Source organism: Trichechus manatus, unplaced genomic scaffold, assembly GCF_000243295.1.
Source record: "Trichechus manatus latirostris isolate Lorelei unplaced genomic scaffold, TriManLat1.0 scaffold00087, whole genome shotgun sequence".
In the NCBI taxonomy this organism is placed as follows: Eukaryota; Metazoa; Chordata; class Mammalia; order Sirenia; family Trichechidae; genus Trichechus; species Trichechus manatus.
The window spans coordinates 5,665,499-5,680,229 of NW_004444023.1; the positions used below are offsets into that span (position 1 = coordinate 5,665,499).

Genomic DNA, 14,731 nt, shown 5'->3' on the forward strand with positions numbered 1-14,731 from the left:
CTACCCGCCTACCCATCCATCCATCCATCCACGCACTTACCCACCCATCCACCCACCCATCCATCCATCCATCTACCCACACACTCTCCCATCCATCCTCCCATCCATCCATCCATCCATCCATCCATCCATCCATCCATCCATCCATCCATCCACCCACCCATACAACAAATATTTACCGAGTCCCTACTATGTTCCAGGCACTGGTATCTAAGACACCGAGAAAAAAAAAAAAAAAAGCCCAGGACACTCATAAACCACAAAAGACAAGTAGTGATAGTGGAGCATCCTGGTTAAGTGCGAGGGCGCCTGGGTTCAGATCCTGAATCCTTGCTGTGTAACCTGGGGCCAGTGACTTCATTTTTCTGAGCTGCAGTTCCCTCTACTGTGAAACAGGGATAATAAAAGTACCTGCCTCATAGGGCCGTTAGGAGGCTTACATAGCTAACTGCTCAAGGGATGAGTCTACCTTCAAAATAAATGCAGAATCCAACCACTTCTCACCGCCTCTCCTCCCATCACAGCCACCATCATCTCCCGCCTGGAGGACTGCAGTCATCTCCTCTTCAGGCTCCCTGCTCTGCCCTCACCCCAACCAGTGTTCCCCACAAGCAGCCACGGGATCCTGTCAACATCTAAGTCACCTCATGCCCCTCTTCTGCTCAACACCCTCCTGTGGCTCCCGCCTCACTCAGAGTCAAAGCAAAGTCTTCGCTGTTGCAGTTTTACAAGACCCCATTCCTCAGCCCAGCCTGCTTCTCCGACCTCATCTCCTGTCACCTCCCTCTGATCACCAACCACGGGCCACAATGGCCTCTGCTGTTTCTATAGAGAGCTGTGCACACTCTGGCCTCTGGGCCTTTGCACTGGCTTTTCCCTCTGCCTGGAACGCTCTTCCCCAGTGGTCCACAGGGCTCCCTCCTTCTTTCCATTGGGTCTTGCTCAGGTGTTACTTTCTCAGTGGGGTCATCCTGGTCTCCCCATTCCCCTTCAACACCTTTCTCAGCTTTGTTTTTCTACAGAGCATTTCTCACTCTCTGACCTTTAATTTGCCATACACTTAAGTGTAAGCTCCCCAACAGCAAGGGCTGTGCCTATTTTGTGCACTGTTCAGCGTCTAGCACTTACAACAGTGTCTGCCATGTGGTAGGTGCTCAATGAACATTGGCTGAAGGAAGGAATGAAAACTCTTCATTGCTGTTATTCTGTTCCTCCCCAGTTACATCTGCATTCCCTCCCACACTCCCACACAGATAAACAGTCCCCCTTTACACACCCAGCCCAGGATACACTCCCCACCCTGGTCAGCTGTACATCCCAGGCCTGCCTGCCCCACTCTGGAGATCTTCTCCCATCCCAGGAGCCCTGCCTGGCAGAGGCAGCATGTCCATCCATATGCCACTAATGCATCTGCCCTCAGCTTGACACACCCATGTCCCAGGCGTACCTCTATGCCACAGAACTACCTGGCCCAGCTAAGTTCCAAACAGCAGGTCCTCAGCACAGCTCCATGCGCCCCTCACTAAATGTCCATGCCCTGGGGAGAGCTGTGCCTCTGCCCCACATCTCAGATACCACCTCTGTGAGCTACACTCCTGGATACAGCTGTGCACCAAGGGGACTCCTAGGCCCGGCTGCCACTAGATACAACCCGCCAATCCAGGTTACAGGAATGCTGGCTAGCCTCTTCTGAGCACTTACAGAAAGCCAGGTGCTGTGTAAGCAACGGATATGCACAAACTCACTGGATGACAATCACAATAATGGTAACGTTCAACATGCACACAGACACTGACTAGACTGTTGAGGGTGCTTTACTTGCTTTAACTCATTTAATTCTCCCATCAGCCCTCTGAGAGGGGACTGCTATTACTCCCATTTTACAGAGAGGGAAGCGGAAGCACAGAGAGGCAAAGTTACTTGCCCAAGGCCAAACACACAACCCCTCCAGGTCAGCCTCACCAGAGACAAGGGGCCTTGCAACCCCTAAGCTCGCCATGACAGCAGCCAACAATTCCCACAAAAGGCCTCCTTAGGCCCAGAGAAAGACACAGCATTTTGCACAATGGCCTTTCTCCCCCAGAACCCTGCCCTGGCCCCCACGGCACAGGATGTAACCACATGCCTGACTCACCCCCACCCCAGCTCCACGCACCACTAGGGGAGGCTTTGTGACCTGTCTTCTTCCCTCGCTTGCGCCAGAGCACCTCTAATAGTGATCAACTGAGCACATAATATGCTTCAGGTGCCAGGCTGAGCATTGCCCATGCCTTGAGGCTCTGTCTGCTCACCATGGCCTTCAGAGGAAGGGACTGTTCTTATGCCCATTTTATAGATGGAGAAGTCGATTCAGAGGGCTGGAGACACTTGCTGAGGGTCACAGGGTGTGTTAGCTGCAGAGCCAGAATTGGAACCCAAGGCCCAGTCCCTCAGCCAAGTCCCCACACTGCTGCTCTCACCCTGGCCCCCTGGGAGGGACCTCAACACCAGGGTACTCTTGCTCTCCACCCCTACTTGGTGAAAAGAAGAGAAACAGACGCAAGAGGCTCCCAAGAGAGAAGAGATGCCAAAGGCAAACAGAGGCCAAGAGAGCAAGACAGTGAAACGGAGAGAGACAGAGGCCTGGAGACAAACAGGAACACATACCCACGTGGGGGCAAAGGAGGGGGAGAGACCAAGAGCATGAGAACCCAAGAGTGTGCTGAGATCCAGGGGAAGGCAGAGGCACAAAGGGTCTCAGGTACCCAAGGTGTGGGGTCGAGTCCCCCCGCTTCAGCATGCTTCCCAGCTCAGGCTCTGAGAGATCTCAGGCACTGCGCCCACCTGCCCGCCTGAGAGGATTCAGGCAGATGGCACATTGGAAACTCGGGGGCCCAGGGGAGGCGGGGCGAGGAGAAAAGGGAAGTAGGGAACATTCCTGTCAGACACACTCATTTTTCTGGGGGAAGTTCAGAAGGTGAGAGAAAGCATAGGAAACTGACTGCCATCACAGCAAGAGGGATGGAGGTTAGATCTAAAGAAGAACTTCCCGACTGCGACTGCGAGAGACTGGGGCGGAAGTGGAGCCTGGAGCCAGGAGGGTGGAGAGACATCAAAGCCAGGGAGAGTTGGGCACTTCTTTCTCTGGAAGCCCTGTTACACAGAAAAGTCCTGGAGCTGCTAAGGCTTGGGGGAGGGTATGGGATGGATGAAACAACTTCACACATGAGCCTCTGAGCCAGTCCACGTCCCAAATGCTTTTAAAATAGAAACAACCCCAGAGCCCCGAGAATTGACAGTCCCCAAATTTTGAAGTGGAAGAAAATGGGAAAAGAGGAGCCCAGGCCCCTAATAGCTGCTGATGAGGAAACGGGGCTAGGGGGCTCAGATCCCGCCTTACCCAGGCCACCAGCTTGGGGAGTGGACCCTGGGGGCCAAATGGAGACTTGCTTGGGGGACAGTTGTCCTCTCCCATCTTCCTCCCAGGTCCCCACAGAGGCATTAACTAGTCATTCATTGGGTCTTTCATATGTTATCACTGAGTGGCTCCTCCCACACCCTCTGCCCCTCGATCACTTACCCCCAGCCACATGGCACCCTGGTGAAGCTCCTCCCCACAAGAGGCACTGTCCCTCCTTAGGGCCTCTGCCCCTTCTGTTCCCTCTGCCTGGAATGCTCTTCCCTGTATCTAGATAGCTCTGTCTCCATTCTAGTCTCTGTTCTAATGCCACCTCAGAGAGGTGTTCTGTGACCCCCCTCCCCTTGTAGCTCTACCACCATCTCTTAACCCATTGCTGTCGAGTTGATTTCCACTCATAGGGACCCCATGTGTTACAGAGTAGAACTTCCCCATAGGGTTTTCTAGGCTGTAATCTTTACAGAAGTATATCACCAGGTCTTTCTTCCACGGTGCTGCTGGGTAGGTTCGAACCGCCGATCTTTCAGTTAGCAGCTGAGAGCAAAACTTTTGCGCCACCCAGGGACTCTTACACGTCTTTATTTTTCTTCATAGCACCTGTCACGGCCGAAGTTAAACCCAAAACCCCCAAACCCATTGCCGCTGAGTTGACTCCAACTCGTAAGTCACCCTACAGGATAGAGTAGAACTGTTCTATAGGGTTTCCAAGGCTGTAAATCTTTACGGAAGCAGACTGCCACATCTTTCTCCTGCAGAGCAGCTGGTGGGTTTGAACTGCCAACTTTGTGGTTAGTAGATGAGTGCTTAACCACTGTGCCACCAGGGCTCCTCAGCCAATGTTACCTGCCTACAATGATTTGTTCACACGTTTACAGTCTGTCTCCCAACGGCAGGAGTTCGTGTCTGGTTTGTTCCTGTTGCATCCGCCGTGCCCAGGACCTGCCCCCCAGTAGAGCCTCAGTTAGTATTTGCCAAATGAATGAATGAATGAGTGAGCCAGTATGCTCCTCTTGCTGCCGAGCCCACTACTAGCCATGGGTGCAGGGCGAATGAGACCCAGCAGCAAGTTTGTGGTGCAGGGGGAGACACACAGTGCTAGGGGAGAGGGTGAGCACAGAGTGGGTATATTTAGGAGACGCCTCCCTCACCGGGTGGCGGTCGGCTCAGGGGAGATGATTCTAAGCTTCAGTGAGTTAGAGGACAAGCTGGAGCTGTGCTGTTAAGAAGGAAGGGCATGCTGGGCAGGGGGAGGGGATGTGCAAAGGCCCTGGGGCAGGGGTGCAGGCCCAAGTCTGGGAGCCACGTGGAGTCCAGTTCAGTCAAGAAAAGGGTGGGGATGGGGGTGGGCCGCAGCAGATTGCCCAGACATCCATCTGAGCCCTGACCGCAGGCTGAGGGGCCAGGAGGCAGGGAGGGCTGGGACAGGGAGGGTCGTCAGCTCTGGGGGTGGACTAGCAGTGGAGATGCTGGAGGCAGGAGGAGCTGGGGTGAGGGTCCAGGGGGAAAGGGTGAGGCTGGCTCTCGGGCCGGGGGCATGGAGTGGAGGGAAAGGGTGAACCCATTTGGCAAAATGTATCAAAGCGACAGAATTTGCTGGAGGGATATAGGAGGTGAGTGCGAGGGAGGGGCCAGGCCACAGTGACCCCTTCTTATGGATCCAGGGGTCAAATGCTTAAAGCCGGGTGCTCCAGAAAAGGGGAGAGGGCCGGGAAGGCATCAGACACAGGAAATGGAAAAGTCCCCCCACCCAGAACCCAAGCCCCCCATCTTTGCTCCTAAGAGGCGAGTGTTCCAGTCCTTCCGAGCGAAGGACTCACCCTAATCACACCCACAGTGGAACAGGATGGCCTGCCTGCTTGGGTCCCAGCCCAGCTCCTCGGCTATGTGGCCTTGGGCAAATGCCTTGGCCTTTCTGGGCTTCTGCTGACTCTCTGTCAGATGGCGGCCGTGCTCACAGTCAGTATGGCGCAGGGCTGCGGCAACAGGGCCCTGGACAGGGCCTGGCACACAGCAAGAGCCTAATACATGTGACCTGGGACTGGGATCCCGCCTGGTAGGTGGGATACGAAGGAAGCCCAGGCTCCAATTCCGCAGTGCTGGCAATCTTCTGCTGGGAACTGTATCTGGCTGCCCTCTATTTCCTCATCCGAGAAATGGGAATTAATACAAGACACCAGATGACAAGTAGTACCTGGGTGGTGCAAACAGTTAACATGCTCGGCTGCTAATGGAAAGGTTGGCAGTTGGAATCCACCCAGAGGCGCCTCGGAAGAAAGGCCTGGGAAGCTACTTGCAAAAAAATCAGCCACTGAAAACCCTATGGAGTGCAGTTCTACTCTGACACAGAAGGGGTCGCCATGAGTTGGAGTCGACTCAACAACGATTGTTTACCATGTGTCAAAGGGTGGCTGTGGTGGCTGGCCAGGGCACAGAGGGCTTGGGTTAGTAGCTGAGAGCACAGAGTAGCTATTTCCCCACCAGTATGGATCGATTTCAATACGTTAAGCCATCGCTGTCCAAGAGAACTCTCTTCAGTGATGGAATGTTCTAGATCTGTGCTGGCCAATAGGGCAGCCACCAACTACATGTGGCTACTGAGCACTTGCCATGTGGCAAGCATGACTGAGGAACTGAATCGTTAATTTAAATTAATGTAAATGGCCATACATGGCTAGGGGCTATGGTGGCCACCCTCGTGGGTTTGGACAGCGCAATGTGAACCTCAGGTGTGGCTGCCCCAGTGCTTCTGGCTAAACCTGGAACCACTCTGCCTGCCTGCCGCTGGAGAGCTCTGCTCCTTCTACGTGAGCACCTGCCTACCTAACAGGTTATGACAGGACGCCCAGGGGAGCCAGCAGATCGAAGCTGGCTGAAAAGAGAACTTTGGGGAGAGCGAGCTGCCTGAGACCACAGCTCTATTCCGCCTCTGTAACAAGAGGCCTTCTCCGTGCCCGGCACCGGGCTGAGGGAGCTGGTGGATTACCTCATTTAATTCAACTGAGAAGCCCCTGGGGGAGGAACTACGGTAGCCCATTTTACAGAAGGGCATACTGAGGCTTGGTGAGGTTATTAACCTACCCATAGACACTCGGACCCAGTCCACCTCCCAGGTAGAAACCTGTGTAACTCTAGGGGTAGGGTGGAGGGAGCATAAAACTTCTGAATCATCCTGGAGAGAATTTAGGCCCTGGCCTGGTATTGGTGGTTTTTAAAACACTGTTCATTAGCAGAGGCCTCCACGGGGGTGTGTCAGGGCATGTTTTCAGGCAGGGTGTGGGCCTTACTCTGGCCTTGTCTCTCCTCTCCTTTCCTCCTTACTGTCGACCCAACAGGTGCTGCTTCGATCTGCTGTCTGTCTCAGGGTTTTGCATAACTATTTCATAAAAACAAACAAACAAAAGGGTTCTACCAAAAATAATAAAAAGTTGCAGTGTGCACACAGATCACCTGGGGATTCATTAAAATGCAGATTCTGACTCAGGGGGAGGGGCTGAAAGGGATGTCTAGGAGTCTGAATTTCTGACAGGCTCCCAGAGGACTCGGATGCTGGACCCGCTCTAAGGAGCAAGACGCTAATGGGTTGCTAAGCGCCCCTCACGCGTCCATATTCCATCACACAATTAATAGTGACCCCCCAGGCTCTGTATAGGGGTGTGGTTCAAGCGTAGGCTTTGGAATCAGGCAGAAGACCTAGGTTTGAACCTCAATCGTCACATTACTAGGTAGACTATTAACCTAATGGTTGGTGGTTTGAACCCATCCAGCAGTGCCACGGAAGAAAGGCCTGTCAATCTGTTTCCATAAAGATTACAGCCAAGAAAACCCTATGGAGCAGTTCTACTTTATAATACACAGGGTTGCCCTGAGTTGGAATTGACTCGACGGCAGTAGGTTGTAACCTTGGAAAGGGGACCTCACCATGGGGGCCTCAGTTTACTCACCTGTAAAACGGGGATAATGGATGCCCTATCTTCTAGGGCTGTGGTGTGGATTCAACTGCCCAATAGCGGTGATGAGCTTAGCCCATCACCTGGCATGTGAAAAGCTCCCAAGAAAGCTATCCTATGACTATGAACATCATGACCCTCCTCAATTTCTAAGAGGAGGAAACAGAAGTGGAAAGAGCTTTGGTGTCAGGGAGATGTGGGTTTAAACCCTGACTTGGCCACTTTCTTGCTCTGGTCTCTCTCCGAGGCTCCGTCTTGGTGTCTGTGAAGTCAATAAACTTGACGTGACAGGGATTCAGGGTAACGATGCTTAGGGCTGGGCACTTTATGTTAAAAGTTATCATTTATTCCTACTAGGTAAGAAGAACACATCTTTTCCCTATTCTGTGACTCAGTTTCCCTCTATGTGTAAACCCAGTGTTTCTGGCTGGATCAGAAATGCTCATTTGTCAAGGGGTAGAGGGGCCTACAGGGTCCCTGGGTGGCACAATTGGTTTGCGCTTGGCTACTAATCTACAGGTTGGCAGTTCAAACCTGCCAATTGATGCTGTGGAAGAAAGGCCTGGGGGTCTGCTTCTGTTAAAATTACAGACAAGAAAACCCTATGGGGCAGTTCTACTCTATCCTATAGAGTTGCTATGAATCAGAATTGCTTGATGGCAACAGGTTTGGTTTTTGTTTTTTTGGGGGGGCCTACAGAATCACCTGGGGGGGGGTCTCTGTCCTTGCTCCCCATGACAAGACTCTGACACCTCCCCCCCTGGAAAGTCCACTGTGAGATCAGCGTGGTGACCCCCTTCCCCTTTGAGGTTTAAGGGTGTTAATAGGATTGAGAAGCAGAGGACACCGAGTTAAAGGAACGCTACTGTCTTTTAGTCTAACCTTCTATGAGTCTATTGTATGAACAATCTAGTTATCCTTATCATTGTTGCCGTTGTTGTATGCTGTCGATTAGATTCTGACTCATAGCGACCCTACAGGACACAGCAGACTGCCCTATAGGCTTTTCTAAGCTGTAATCTTTACGGCAGCAGATCGCCAGGTCTTTTCCACCCAAGGAGCAGCTGGTGGGTTCCAACTGCCAACCTTTCGGTTAGCAACTGAGCAATTAACCATTGTGTCACCAGGGCTCGTTTTAGTATTGACAGTCCCGATGTCCACGTGGAGGGCCCAAGGGACCAGCATGTGCTCCTCTCTGGGCCTCCGCTGCCCCCTCTGCACAGCAGTGGTCTCAGTGGGAGAGGCAATCCGCAGGGCGGTTGATGCCTGGCATTGAAGTCCCAGTGTGGCCCCTCTAGCTGTGTGACCTTGGGCAAGGGAGCGCCCCTCCCTGGGCCTCAGTTTCCCCATTCATAAAACTACGGATGATGATCACAAGGCTCCCTCGAGGAGTAAAGGGAACGAGCCCACGTGAAATGCTTCGCACAGAGCCTGGCTCCTGGTAAGCTCTCAGTAAATGTTAGCTATTTGTTATTACCTGCAGCTCTGCGTTAGAGGGATCTGGGAGGGAGTGTGCCTCTCCTCTTCGTTTCCCGCCTGGGGTTTGCCCCTCCAGGGGAGCTGTGCCTGGTGCTACTTTCTGACCTTTGTCACAGTATTTGAACAAGAGCTCTGAAGCCTAAGCTCAAATCCCTGGGCAGGAACATGGGCCGAGACAGACAGGGAGTGGCTGGGATGCTGCCGGCCCCAGCCCGGCTGGGCTCCATCTCTCCTCCTGCCTGGGTCGTACACACGCATCCCAGTCACCACCAGGACCCCAGACACCACCAGACACTCTGCTCCCGCACTGTCACTCTCTGCAGCCTCTTGGGGACCTAGCTGTCCCCAAGGATGGATACTCCCAGTCTCCTCTGCCCCCAACTGCAGAACTCCCACCAGCCCATCTCCCAGGCCTCCGCCCTCGCCTGCCATGGCAACAGCCACTCTTGGGTTTCCAGGGAAGCAGGGGGCATCCTGCCACGCCTCTTACTCTCCACCACCCTGTCTGGCAGACCCTCCCCATTCTCAGGGACCAGAAACAGGGTCTCTCCCTAATGGGAATGGAGGGTGCTGAAGAGAAGAGGTGGTTTCCTGCACCCTGACAGGGGTAACGTGGAGGCACTAATGTTGGACCTGTCACCTGCACCAATGGGGGAGGGGGGCAAGTGAACCCTGCACCTGCTCCCGCTCCTGGAACAGGGCGCCCCAGCCACCACCATCTCTAGCAGATAAGAACCACATCCTGTCCTCCAGCATGGCCACAACCCTCCACCTACACAGGATCTAGGTAAGCCCAGCCGGTGCCTGTAGCTTGGAAAGGAGGAGCCACACCCACTCAGATGAACTTCAGAATGTGCAGCCTCTCCCCCCACACACATACACACAGGGAAACCTCCCTTCTGGCTATTGGCAACCGCCCCACACACCGAGGACCAGTGCGTGGGAGCTGTAGCCAGCCGAGGTGGCCAGGCTGCACCATGGTGACCTCACGAAAAGCTAACTCTGCAATGCTGCCTGGGGTGGGAGGTGTCGCACACACCTTGGCCTCAGAGTGCTCGTCTGTGCTCTGCACCCTTGTGGTCTTAAGGACTCCAGCTTCTAAAAAACCGCCTCTCCCAGAGAAGGGATCCTTCCTGCTCTTGGCAAGGGAGCGGGGTAGTTTAGGCCCAAGCAGGGCCGGGCCCCAGAGAGACTCAGCACCTGGTGGAGGGAGATGACCCGGCAGAGAGCGTCGCTGGCCAATGGGCCCAGAATCAGAAAGAACCAAGAGGAGGAGTGTGGAGAGAGTGAAGGCAGAAAGAGAGCTCAGAGGAATGGAAGAGAGAAGAAAAGCTAGCAGAGGTTGAAGACTCAGCTGACTAAGGCCAGAGCAGGACAGGGAGCGCATAGGAGGGACAAGCCCTGGAGGCCAAGGAGCAGACAGCTGGAGGGGCCGAGCACCATCATTACCCTGAGGAAGAAGTTTCCAGAAGAAGCTAGCAATCCGAGGTTTTATGCGAAATCGCTAATTTCTTTTTCAATGTTCTCAATAAAGTAAATATTCTGAAAGCATGGGGGGAGGGGACTAACACTCCGGGCGCAGAGAACATCTGAGTTTGGGCTCGGAGAGATGGTAAGACACTGAGGGAGGCCGGGAGACTTCGAGACTGCCAGAGAAAACCAGAGCGCTGAGGTGAGGGAGACCCAGCAGGAGGGCTTGGTTGAGGCGCAGAGCAAGGTGTCGAGGCAGGGAGGGAAATCGAGGCACGATCTCAGCAGACGGGGTGCACGCGCTAAGGCTCTATAAGTGAGTGCGCAGGCGCACACCAATGAGCCAGAACTAGGAGGCATGCGGGGTGGGAGTCGGGGGAAGACTGGCGGGGGTGAAAGGTCAGACCCCAGGGAGAGCGGAGAGATGACGGGGTAGGGGGGAAGAAGGCAGGACCAGAGACGGCCTGGTAGACAAAGGAGCGGATGACACACGAAGGCAGACGTCTGGTCAGCCTAGCAGAGAGAGGGAGAGATGGGGAAGTGATTAAAGAATGAGATGATGAAGCGAGAGAGCCACGGGTCAGAGCACGCAGGACCGGTGCTCCACGGGTGGGGAGGAGGAGAGCAGGGGCCGGGGCCTGGGAGGGGTAAGGATTCAGTCCTTCCCTTCCCCTCGCACAGCCCCTTGCCTGACGACCTGCCTCTCTCCTCGTGGCCTCTGATCGTGCGTGTTCACGAGTGTGTACATGTGTGTGCGCGGGCCTGCGTGCGCTTGGAGACTGCTCTCATAGCGAGATGTGCCCGTGGTCCTGATGCCTGGGGTCTTAATTTTGTTCTCCCCTCGGGTGCTGAGCCTGTCCCTGAGCTCCTCTGGCCCTGCTAGAGTATTCTGCCCACCGCCTCTGAGTGTGGCTAACGGTGCCCTGGGGACTGATGGCACTGCGGGTCCCCCGCACACACGTGCGTTCTAGCTGGGCGCTGGTGCCACACTGGCGCGCATCTCTGTGGCTGTTTTAGGCAGCACGTGGGGCTGGGTCTCAGTGGCTTTGAGGCCACCTCCGCGTCCCCCACTGTGTGTCTCTTTGGCTGAGGCCCTCTGTGAGCGAGTCCACTCGGCGACCCGTGCGGGCCTCTCTGAGCAGCGACAGTGTCTTCCCATGTGTGCCGCCTCGGTGTCTCACACTCTCTCCTCCGGTGGGTCTCTCTGTGTTTGTCTCTGTGTCTGCAACACTCCCTCTCTCTCCTGGCCTCTGGCTGACTTCGATATTGCAGCCACGTCTCTAACTGGGTCCCTCTGAGCCACATCTGGGGCTCTGGCTGTCTATGAATGACCGCGTGTGCGTGCGTGCATGTGCGTGTGTGAGAGAAGGGGCACATCTCTACCTACACATGCCTCTGGGTCTTTCTCACACTCTAAACCCCACTCCCCACCCCATTACTTCTCAGGAGCCCCTTTCTCTTCTCTCTGCTCAGAACCCCCAGCCTCTTCTTTCTCCCCAGAACCATCTCTTTCTGGGACCCCCTTCTCTGACATCCCTATCCCTGTTTCCTCATCCCACCGTACCCCCAACCCCAGAACCCACCCTCCTAGACCCTCCTCATGGGAAACTCTCCTCAAATCCTCAGATCCTTCGAAGTCCCCATCTAGTCCCAGGGAGCCCAAGGCCCAGGCTCTGTCCTGAGTCCTTCCCACTTTTTTGTACCCCTTCTTCCAGGGGCTCCTCCTCCTCTGGGGCCAGGGACCCGACCAGTCTCTCCCCAGGGCTCCGAGTCCTCTGGGGCTGAGTTGGGGTCCCTCTCACAAGTTTGAAACTGTGCCTCCTGTCACCCCCTGCACCTCTGGAGGACAATGTTTCTGGATCTTTCTCGTGGGCACCCTGGGCGGCCCCACTATCCCTGCGTTTGTGGCTCCCTGTCTCTGCCACTCTTGCTGGCTCGCTCCCTCGCTCTGTGTGGGAATGGTGTGTGCTACTCTGTCTCCCTGACTCTCCCTTTCTTGCGGAAATTAAATGAGTAACTCTGTGTATGTCTGCCTCAGCGGCGATGTGCCCTAATTGTGTGTGTGTGTCTGTTTGCAAGTCTGGGTCCCCCTCTCCCCCTCCGCCTGTGCCTCCCTCTGGCTCCTACCCATTCCCTCCTTGTCTGAGTGTCTCTCTCACACCTCTCCGTGGAGGGAGAAGGTGAGAAGGGAAAAAGGAGGCTGCCAAACGCAGGTTAGAAGGATTCAGGAGACCAAACAGAAGATACTACAGGAAGAGGGAGGCGGCTGGTTCTGGCCCCCATTGGGGGAGGTGGATTTTAGTGGGGACAGGATGCTGCCGGCTGCCTGGACCAGGAGGGGAGCCGGCTCCGGCTGCTCCCAGCTGCTGCTGGAGCCAGAGTTCCTGGCTAGCGGCTGCGCGGCCGGGACTGGGGATGTGAGGCGCATAGCAATGGGCGCTGCGGAGGCTCCACTGCAGCTCCCAGCTGGGGTGGGGGGCAGGGAGGGGCTGAGGGGCAGCCCTGAGGCTCCCACCCCCTCCTAGCTGGGCTCTCCCCAGGGGAATTCCCCACCCCAGGACAGTCAGTTCAGGAGAGGGGGCCGGAGACTGTAGGGCCCAGGGCTGGGAGAATTGGGGGGGGGGGGCTCTGGAGGAGTTCCAGAGCAGCAAGGTGAAGTGCCAGGGAAAGGCAGGAGATGGGGGTGGGGAGAAAGGTGTCAGGGTAGGAGAGGCCGGGGGAGGGGAGTCCCTGGGGACTCAGAGCCCTGGGGAGAGACTGGTCTGGCCCCTGGCCCCAGAGGAGGAGGAGCCCTTGAAAGAAGGGGCTCGGAAAAACTGGGAGGGACTCAGGACAGAGCCTGGGCCTTAGGTTCCCTGGGACCAGAATGGGACTTCGAAGAATCTGAGGGTCTTTGGAGGAAAGGTTCCGGAGACGAGGGTCCTAGGATTGGGAGGGGTCCGGCATCGGGGGATACTGTGGGATGAGGAGACAGGGATGGGGGTCTCTGAATAAAGAAAGGTCAGAGAGGGGGTCCCAGAAAGAGATGGGTCTGGGGAGAAAGAAAGGGGCAGAGGATAGGGGTTCTGAGCAGAGAGAAGAGAAAGGGGTCCTGAGAAGGAATGGGGTGGGGAGTGGGGATACAGGAGAGTGGGGATAAAGTTGAGGTCTCATGGAGACAGGGTCAAGGGGGAGGGTATCTGGGGGAAAGGGTCAGAGATGGGGTGAGGGATCCTGAGGGGAAGATGAAGTGCAGACAGAAGTCTTAGCAGAGCCGGGTGTGAGGATGAGAATGCTCAGGAGACCGCAGCAAAATCGGGGGGGGTCCCCAAGAGGAGGGGGTGAAGGAAAGTGGGAGAAGATGGGGTCCCAGAGAGACATGTGCAGAGGATAGAAGGCCCTGAGGGTAATGGGATCCAGGAAGGGGGTCTTGGGGACAGGGAGGGGCGGGGGGCTCTGCTGTCCACCAGCAGGGGTTGGAAGACCCCAGATGGTGAGGGGCTGAAGATTGGGGAGGGGGCTGTCTCGCTCCACAGTCACCCCCTCCGCCTTTCCCATTCTCACTTCCCAAACTCCCTGGTTCTCCCTGGTTGCCACGGCAACCGCTCCTGCCAGGCGCGGTCGCCAAGGAAACCCCGTGCCCGCCTCTCCCCCCTCCCCATCACTGGCGTGCCCCCCCACCCCAGGCAGCAGCGGAGTGGAAGGTGGGAGGGGCAGTGTTGGGGGGAGAACACGGACTACCGCCCCAGAAAGGCGGACCAAGACCTACGCCCGGCGAGACCCTCACCGTGAACCTACATCCTCGGTCCCACAGCTGGGTACGCAGCGACCGCCCGACGAACGCCGCACCCCTCGTCCCTCCCCCCCGGCAGGCAGCGACCCCCAACCCAGAACTCGCTGGGCCGGAGAACCCCCGCACCCGAAAACCTCCCCCACCCGCTAGTGCTCTCCGCCAGGCCTCGCCCACTGTACTCTGCCGCTCCCCCCCACCCGGAGGAGGCCTACAGACCACTGTCCCCCAATTAGAGAATGCCCCCCACCCGCCCCCAGCCGTTCCGCCTCCAGCCCCTGCCCCTGCCGCCCACCCCGCGCCAGTCAGCGGCTACTCACAGCGAGGAAAGGGCTCCTTACGGGGGGGCAACATGCCCGGCCAGCGGGGGGGACCCCCCCAATGAGGCACAGGGATTCGGGGTGCGAGGCCCGCTGCGGGGAGGCGCGGGGGGCGGGGCTGCGTCCGGCTCGAGGTCTCTAGCGCTCGCCCCCCTCCCCGGCTCCGGGATGGGGAGGGGGCTTCTGCAGCGGCAGCGGTGGGGTTGGGGGGGCCGCTCTGCCTCCTCGCCCGGCCAGGCGCCCTCGCCCGCCGGCCAGCCGCCCGCCTTCCTTCTTCCCTTCCTTTCTTTCCTTCTTTTTCCCCTTGCTTCCTTCCTTCCAGCCTTCCTTCCTTCCTTCCTCCCTCCTC

The 14,731-nt window shown here is 56.4% G+C and overlaps 1 protein-coding gene across 1 annotated transcript in view; it reads right to left on the bottom strand.

The window, feature by feature from the left end:
• LRRC4B (leucine rich repeat containing 4B) overlaps positions 1-14,482 on the bottom strand; it is a 53,087-nt gene extending 38,605 nt beyond the window's left edge. Inside the window, exon 1 of the mRNA XM_004381710.1 lies at positions 14,383-14,482. The gene's annotated coding sequence lies outside the window, so the exon portion shown is untranslated. The remainder of the gene's footprint in view (positions 1-14,382) is intronic.
• Positions 14,483-14,731: the final 249 nt, after the last annotated feature.